At 37.5% G+C, this 9,536-nt stretch overlaps 1 pseudogene; it reads right to left on the bottom strand.

Annotated features, from left to right (window-relative positions):
* Positions 1 to 312: 312 nt before the first annotated feature.
* Positions 313 to 9,536, bottom strand: part of LOC100066826 (elongation factor-like GTPase 1) — a 120,385-nt pseudogene continuing 111,161 nt past the window's right edge.

The following is a 9,536-nucleotide window of genomic DNA, read 5'->3' as shown; positions in this document are numbered from 1 at the left end:
TCATCTGAAATGTTATTTCCAGTCTTCAAGTAAAGGCACGTAAAATTTTCTTCCCTTCCTGGAGTGTCAGCCATGTCCAAGAAAGCATTATCCATGTCCAAGGTGGTGTGTATACCAAATGTCAGAAGTGGAAGCAATCTGTTCAGTTACTGTTATGATGTCAGGCACTGTGGGAACAACTGTAACTTCTTTTGGTTTAGCCCCTGATAGTCCACAGTAAGGCTCCAAGTAGAGGATCTACCAGTAGTAGAACAGGTTTGGCCCATAATTCTGTACTGTAGATATCAGTTATTTATTTTGGTTGAATATTCTCTATTTTTCCATGTGTTCCACAATCTTTCACAGATAAAGACCTTTCCACCTTATCACTGTGTTCATGTACTTCCAGGACTTTTTCTCTGAATCAGCCTTTTCCCTCAAGAGCAAGTACTTCTCCCCAGCGGTTGGTACCCAGAACAGATCACTGAGAATGATCTCCCAAGGGCTGAATAGCAGTTGTGAGCTGGCCTCTTCCTGATTTCATTAGTGAAGAAAGCCTTTTGGCAATAGATAGCAGAGCCTTGATGATAAGCATGTCTTTCTCCTTTCATTGTTTTCTCAAAGCACTCAACCCTCTCTCTTTGATGAGACAGGATTGACCTAACCAAGAACATCACTTGTGGCCATTTGCTGCGTATGTACGTAAGTGTCATCAGGTACTGAGGTTTCACTTGAAGCACATAGCAGCACATTTCTTTCGTGGTGGCAATTAGCTGTCCTGGGAAGGGTCCACAGCAATCAGGCAGTGATGCTTCTCATTTATGAGCAGTCTTCTTCTCAAATTCCACAGAGCAGCCATCTTGGTTTTCATCTTGACCAGAATCAGTTTCATCTTCCCCTGTTCCTCTTTTAATCGACCACTTTGCTCTTAATTCTGCTTATCACTTGCTCCTTGTTACTCAAATTTAGTTAGGTTCCATATTTGAAGATAAAAAAGATACCTACTCCTCACATGTGGGCCCAGAGAGGGTTGCTATTCACAACTCACAATGCTATTGCCCAAATGTCAGTATTTCCTAGCTTCTTTGGAAGTTTGGCCAGATGGACCTGGCCATACTAAGTTCTGAAAACCTTCACTATTATGGACTAGTATATCAAGACCAAGTTTTCTTGGGCCAGATGACCAGATTTAGCCAACAAGTGTGCCTCCATTTTCTCCCTGCTATATGTTGTTATAGTTTTTCTGTTAATTCCCAATTCTCTCTTAGATCTTCTGGTGAATCATGAGTATTTCTGTCCTGATTCACAGAGGTTTCAGTAGCTCCGTAGCGCAAACTAGATCTCTATTTTCTTCCAGAATCTGACTGATTTCTTCCCGCTGAGCATGACAAGTTTATTGGGAGGTGTTCTGTTGATTAGCGTGTTAAGAGTCAACTTGGATTCCTTCATGGATTTTGCCTTCTTTTGTTTGACTATTCATTTACCATATCAACTTTTGAGAGTTTGGTGATTATTTCTATGAATAGAATAATGAGTTCAGATACATCAATTTGAATCTTTGCAAACTTTTCTTTTAAGTCATCAGGCATTGTTGAAGGTGGATTTCCTGAGCTGTGACTAAAATATGCCCTCTGTTTTAATTTCCTTAATTAAATTCCAAGGGATCAGCTTGGTTTAACAGCTTCATTTCTTTGATGAGGTAAAGAATTTCACTTCAGTGTTTTGGTTCAACAGCAACCCTGACAATAGGGATGGCTTCAATAGGAGTGGTATAAATGGCGGGCAGGATGGCAAGCTACAGAGTATTGCAGATATCACCACAAAGTCGTGCAGACCTCCTATTCCTAGCATATTCCTAGAGATAGCTCCTCTAGAGTTTCACGTTCCCAGTTCCATTCTAATGAGAAGATCTACGTTTTTCAGAGAAGAGAATTGCATGTGGGGACTTGAGAAAGGACATCTGATAGGGCTGAGAGACCTAATGGTACCTGTTGCAAAAACTCAACAGGACTGTACTTGAGCCCTCTTTTCTTTCCTTTCCTTTTCAAGCCCTATGTGATGAAACATATTTGATTATTTCCTTCCTAAGACACAGATTTCCTTCCTAAGATGGGAGTTTTTTACACTCCCCATCTGTTGCTCATCACCTCTTGACTCTTTTCTCTTTGGATTTGTTTCAAGAGCATTCCCATTTTGGGCGAGCTCCAAAGTCACCTGCCCCTGAGCTGCTGCCAGCTTCCCGATGTGCCTTTGTCTCACATCCTCATGTCTCTGAGAAATTTCTTCTGGAGTGAGAGATCATGCCTTATTCTGAGGCAAAGCCTTAGCATCAACTGCAAATATTTTAGAAACAAACATTATAACTGGAGGAGTGTCTTCACTTTCACACTTCATAGAAGCTGCTTTCGGTGCCTGGGTTTCGTGTGGAAGAGAATCAATCATTTGTCTTCATGTGCACATTAGTTTCCCCACTTTCTCAACTATAATATCAAGGAAGCTCTGGAGTTTCTGATGCACTATAGCGAGAACAGCTTGGGACACAGTGGCCACTGACAGCAAATGGCATTGATCTGAACTTTAGTATCTAAATGATGTACCTCTTGTGCTCCAATATTTTATCCTAAAGAACTCACTATTTTAGCAATTTTTCCTTTGTTCTTTTTCAAGGCAGCATCATATAAACTACAAACACTTTCCAGGATCAACTTTACAAATAAAAGTTTCTTTCCTTTTGCCTGATCAAACTTCCTAATTTTCTTGGCTTTTATATTCACATAATGATCTCCTCGCAGGTTTTCAAAAGAAATTCCCTTTTGATGCCAATCTTTCTAACTAGATTTTGTCAAAGAGTTCAATTTTAAAGTCCTAACCATCCATTGTGCTGGTAAATACCACATTTTTGATCTGGAGGGAAGTAAAAGTGGAAATTATTGTATCCTCCAAGCCAGTGCTCCAGCCAGGTACTTGCCCTCCTTGTTCAGAATTTGGATTCACTTGAAATTTAGTCTTTTACTTTGCTCTTCCTGCTAGGAATTTAGAAGTGAAAGAGTCCCTGTGAGTGCATTAATGTCTTCTAAAATATTCTTGAAGTGAGAATAGGCCTTTTGTGGAGTGAATCTCAGTTCCACTATCAAGCAATCATTCTTACTAATTCCTGAAACTAGACAGATGTTTTCGATCCAGACGTCTCACAGAACTGCCAGTGTCTGCAGACCCCTTCCATCGCATCTGCCACAATGATGTACCCATCACAAATGCAATCAGCAGTTTATACTTGAGAGGTGAAATCCACGTGTTCTGGGGAGTCTATCAGATTAACCAGGTACTCCTCATTACCTGGGTAGAGTAAGGGCAGGTATAGACTGCCAGTCTTTCTGCCCTCAAGCCAGTCAGAGATCTCCACCTACATTTCAGCCAGGACAGCTTGACTCTTTTTCATAATGTAGTGAAATAGCCATGGATTTCACAGCGATCCCTTATATCTGCTCATTTTCTCTGCAGTCCGTATACCTTACCTTACTCTTCCTCAGACATGTCTTGGCTATTACTGGCACTTTGTTCTTCCATATGAATTTTAGAATTAGCGTATCAAGTTCTTGCCTGCCAGGCAACTGCCATTGCTAGATATAAGACAGTCAGCCAGGTCAACACGAGTCAAAACACAGATTGTGCTGATGTTGGCAGTGTTTCTCCAGAGTTGAATCATCTTATCCAAACTGTTGAACCCTGTGACCACTTTATTTCTTGTGACAGCTTTGGCACCCAGCTCAGCTCCAGCCCTTGGGGCCCAGCATATCACATTTAAACAAGGCACAGAAACCTCCAGGAGTTCTTTTTTTTTTTTTGGTAACAAATTCACCTGTCTTTTAAATAAAGTATTTTTTGGGAGAATTTGTCATTGACAGACCCTTTTGTTGCCAACCCTTTAAAGACCTCAAGAACTGAATCAAACATCTCTGAGGCATTGCTGGGTATTGGGCTAACAGACTAGGCAGCTACCTGACACGGCAAAATGACTTCTTTTGGGCTTTGAACAGACATCTCAGCAGTCTCTTTAAAGGAAGGAAGTTAGCTAACTGCATTGTCAGCCCACTCACTCAAAGCTAGCAGAGGATGACCTGTCACCAAAATTAAGGAGAAATAGTACCCAGTTATGAGTGGATCAGTTGAACTCTTTTCCAAAAACCCGTAGCATCTGGAAGAGTGGAGTATGTCCTTTCATGGTCAAGAACTGTCTTAAAAAAGGAGTTGTAAACACAAAACCATAGTACCATAAAAGTACAGATATCAGATGGGATGTATTGGGAAAATCTTGGAAGTGCAGAAGGAACAGAGTGCCCAGAATCTCTTATCCTGTCCCACGGTCTCCACTGGGGATAAATGGATGGCATGCACACTGGCCAACATTTGAGGAGAGAGAAAGACTGCCCAGTAATGCTCTGCTTAGTTAGCGGGACAGGGGAGCAGGGAAAATATATGAAAAAGTGAAACCTTCTTGGCTTGGGAATTGAGTTTGTTAGAAAGGATGATATTCTGAAACCCAGATCTGCTGAGCCAGGTATCTGGCAAACTACCCAAATGGGAAAGAAATAACTTACCATCACCTTTGAGATCTGTCTTCAGTGATGTTTAAAAATCTAGTCATAAAAGTATTCTTTATTATCTCCTAGACGTGTTTCTTTTTTTTTTTTTTACATCTCTGATATTTAAACCAACAATCCATTTTGAATTGCTCTTATGGTACAGTATAAAGTGGAGGTCACTGTGTGTGCATGTATGTGTGTGTAAATATATTTTTCAGTATGGAAATCTAATTAACACAGAACAATTTATAGCAAAGGCTATTATTCCTGAGTCCACTGCCACCGCAGCGGCACATTTGTACAGTAACTATAGATGTAGGTTTGTTGCTTGACTCTCTTTTACTTGTTTTTTTTTGGTTATTCTTCTGCCAATATCAGTGTATCTTATTCACTGTTGCTTCGTAATAACTCTGGATATTGTTGGAAGACAGTTCCCTAGGTGTCTCTCAGATTGTTGCGTGTTTTGCAAGCAGAACACCCGATCACCATTGTTCTGGTTTAACTTTTCAAGGGTCTTTGTAAAGCAAACAGTCTTAGAAGGTGAGATAGTGCCTTTTTCCAGAGCAAAGAGAAACTTAGCTTATAGCCCCAGAGGGTAGAAATTGTGTCTACCTCTGGAGCAAAGAGCAAGAATGCTCACTGTCTGTTATAAACGATTCAGGTTCTGTAAGCTCAGGACTGATGCCCTGTAATGCAACCTTCTGTATGTACTGGTGCCATCTGGCCCTCTTTGCCTCACCTTGTGGGAATTAGGGCTCAGGAAACTGACACATGCTGGTGCTCTGATACTTCCACTGCCATAAATAACAAAGTCCTGACTCAAGGATAGATGCTTATGTGATTTTGTTATGAAAGTGACACTGGCTTAAAATGTTAGTTTCCTTTCTTCCTTAGGCTGGATCATAACACCAGGCCAGAGGTGAAGTTTAAGATTGTAAAGCCATACTGATGTTCAAAGAAGTGCATGGACACAAACCATAAAGAGCCACTAAAATGAATAAGAACGTGAGATGTCACTCTGTCTGCAAACAGAATATAATCCCATGTTTTGAGTATGTGATTATGTGCCGTGTCCAAAACAAGTTTTATGGTGATGTTTTAAGTAAGTTGAAGCAATCTAATATCACAGATCGTGTATGTTCTATTCATTGATTCTTTTTTTTACTTGACATAATGATTATCACAATAGTATTAAAGAATAATATCTAAGCATTTCATTATCAGAAATCAAGAAGTAACTGTGGTACAATTTCATGGAATTATAAGAGATTAGATGCATGAGATTTAGACTTGTTCAATCTACCCAATGTTAACACTATGCAGTTCTTTTTGATTTATTTCATTATATCTTCTTTTCCCATATTTGGAGAGTATCCTTATCTATCTTGTCTAGATATAAAATGCCCACAGATTCTAAAAGCTAAAGAATGCCAGGATTTAGTATTAAATTTAAAAGACAAAGTATTTCAAAGCAATTAATTAAAGTTGGATCCATGTCAGATAAAAGTGCCATACGATAAAGTCCGTAGAAACTGATGCAAAAATCTGAGTTAAAGCAGTTAGTTCTAGGCCTACTATCCTATTGATTTAATTTTTAGGGAGATGAAGGGTTAGTATTCACTCCCCTACCCTACCCCCACACACTGCTTAACCAAAGTGTTCTTGCATTTTTCAGTTCTTACCAGATCTTGACATCCTTTTGAATTTACTTTACGTACTTGGTGAACATGAATACAACTTCATGCTTTCATCCTTTTATAAGACATTCATTATGTGCATTAACTGACAGCTGTGAAATTATCTGCCACTTGTCTTAAATAAAAGCAAGAAAATTCAAAATAGATGTGCTTTCTGTACTTAGGCAAATTTCACAGAATCTTCTTTAATTCAAATTTCTGCAGACACTTCTTTTAATATAGGCTTTAAGTACAGTGAATATGTTCAGTCATTACTACGTATTGAGTGTCTGATGGTTTTTGAAAGCTCAGGAGGCAGTCTACATTTTTCTCACTTGTTTTTAGTGTAACTAGGTTTGGCAGCTCTATATGAGTTTTTACATCTTAAAAAAAATCTCTATCTCTATTGCATTTCGTTACATATTAGAGTTGTTCTTTAAATTTCTTTAATATTCATTTTGTCATCTAAGTCAAAGTTGTCCGAAAAGAAATCACCAGTGGGCTCAACATTTGCAGCCAGTGAAGCTGGTACCACTCTTTAAAGATCCTTTTTGGAAACGAATATGAAAAAATAGCTAGTGGGAAAATTATGTTTCCCTTGGTGAAGACAGTCTGGGAAAATATCAATGGTCATTTTTAGACATTGGCCTTTGTTCTGCTTTTCAGAAAGAGAAAGAACGTCTGATTAGATCAGAAGACAAGGACACAGAATTTAAAGAAAACAAAAGTGTTCAAAATCAGTAAAAGTGAAAAGCCCTATCCTGAAAATGCAAGGGAGACTCTTGCCCTCTTTTCACTATTACTTAGATTCTTACAGCAGTAAATTGCAATAAACAAAGTAAGAGCTGCTCTATGCTGTAAAGGAATATTCAATACTTAGTTTCAATTGCTTGGGCAAAAACTTCCTTTGGAACGTGCTCACATGCTTTACCAAGTGAATGTTCACTTTCATATTCAAGATATAGATGAGACAGATATATGGATAGATACATGATAGATGTTTCTCTCAATAATTAAATTAGTATAAAGATTTAATGGGATATTATTGGTTTTCAATTAGATTTCTTTTATTTTTATTGGTAGGTTTATATTTACCTAAGTAAAAATCTGGATGACAAGCCAGTCATACTATTTAACATCGTCTTCTTCCAAGACTTTGTTTGGAGGGTGTAGGGTCTGTGCTGGGTAATCTGCCTGCTAAGACAGTAACTTAAGTCACTGTATATGTTGCTTCACTTCTGGATTTACATCAGTTTGTGTGTGTTGACTAAGTATTAGTAGTTATGTTATTCTTGTATTACTATCATTATTATTATTATTACTATTATCATTAATAGAGAAAAGGCATGAAAAACAATCCTAGAGACAAATATAAAAAGGCAAATATGGTAAGTGCAACAAAGCAGAGGTATATTTTAGTGAGATAATATAATAATGGGATATAACACTCTTGGAGAAATCATTGAAGAATTCAAATGGAAGAATCAATTTAAATGACATCTGAAAGATGATTAGGTGTTAATTAGGCTAAGTATTTTCAATTCCAATAAAATCTCTATCAGTATTATTCACGAGGTTTGACGAGCTGCTTCTATAGCTTGCTTAGAAAAACAAAGGGCAAGAGAGCCTTGTTAATTTTGAAAAAGAAGAGGAGTAAGTTGGAGGAAATTGCCCTACCAATTATCAAGGTATAATAATTAAAAATATGGTATTACCCAATGAAGAGATAATTAGAACAATAGAACTGAATAGATAACCCAGAAAGGGAACCATGCTTATAAGGAATGAAGTATAATACAGGGGACGTTGCAGATCAACGTGAAAAGATGGACCATATGTCAAATGCTTCTGGCATAACTGACTAACCTTATGGGAAAAAAGTGGATCCATACCTGACATCATATATTTTAAAAACCTTAATTTCAAAGATTAATTTTAAATTTAGGAAGAAAACGTAACAGACTATCTTTATAAAATTAGAAATTTCTTAAATGAGGCATAAAAAGCACAAGCTTTAAAGAAAAAATATTGATAGATTTGATTACATTATAATTTACAACAACTTATATTAATAGAAAGACATCAGAAAGCTGAAAGGTAATCTCAGACTTGGAGATATTTATAAGAGTTTGTATCCATGATGTATTTTTTAGAGGATAGTTGGGAAGATGGAGGTGTAGGAAGACACTCAACTCACCTCCTCCCATGGACACAACAAATTTACAATTACCCTTGGAACAATTACCCCTGAGACACATTTTTTTTAATTAAAAAGTAATGAGAAAAAAGTCAAACCAATAGATTAACAAGCAAAATATTTGATTGGACAATTTATAGAAGAGACTAAGAAACGTGTGAAAACAGATCAAATTGTCAGGAGAATGTGACTAAAAACGTAGTAAGATAGAATTTCACATTAAGTGCTAACAAAGCTGCAGAGAAATGACATCTCTTATTTTGCTAAGGAAATGTGACCTAGTATAACCACTTTATTTTTTTAATTTCTTTCTTTTTCTTTTCTTTTTTGAGGAAGATTAGCCCTGAGCTAACATCTGCTGCCAATCCTCCTCTTTTTGCTGAGGAAGACTGGCCCTGAGCTAACATCTGTGCCCATCTTCCTCTACTTTATATGTGGAATGCTGCCAAAGCATGGCTTGACAAGCGGTGCATAGGCCCGCACCCAGGATTCAAACCAGCGAACCCCAGGCCGCAGAAACAGAACATGCTAACTTAACTGCTGTGCCACCAGGCCAGCCCCTACTACAACCACTTTAGACAGCAATATGATAATTCCTAGAAAAACTGAAGATGAGCATGCAATGCACGTTGCCCAATCATATATACGTATACAAGAAAATTATACTACATAGTTCATATCAGCATTTGTTTTATCACTCAAGAAAAGGAAGGTTGGCAGAAGAAAGAAAGGATGGAAGGATGGAAGGAAAGAAGGAAATTAAAACTCTAAATGTAATCTTTAGAAGAAGGATGAGCAAAGCGTATTGTGTTCATTCATAAAATATCAAACAGTGATGAAAATGAATAAACTAGATCTCTCTACATAAGTATGAAAGAACTTCACAAGTAATACTGAGTGTAAAAAAGTAAATTGTGAAGAATAAAATGCCATTTTATTCAATGGTGTATACCATGATCCTATTTACATAAAATTGAAAACAATGTTTTATTGCTTAAGAATACATGTATATGTAGTACAAAATATTTGTTAATGGTGTGGGATTGATAAACGTTCAAATCCGAAAGTTGGTTATCTGTGGTCGAGAGTGTGGGAGGAAGT

The sequence above is a fragment of the Equus caballus genome, chromosome 3 (genome assembly GCF_041296265.1).
Source record: "Equus caballus isolate H_3958 breed thoroughbred chromosome 3, TB-T2T, whole genome shotgun sequence".
Classification (NCBI taxonomy): domain Eukaryota; kingdom Metazoa; phylum Chordata; class Mammalia; order Perissodactyla; family Equidae; genus Equus; species Equus caballus.
The sequence above is the reverse complement of the archived record's forward strand: the minus strand, read 5'-3'. Positions and strand labels throughout refer to the sequence as shown.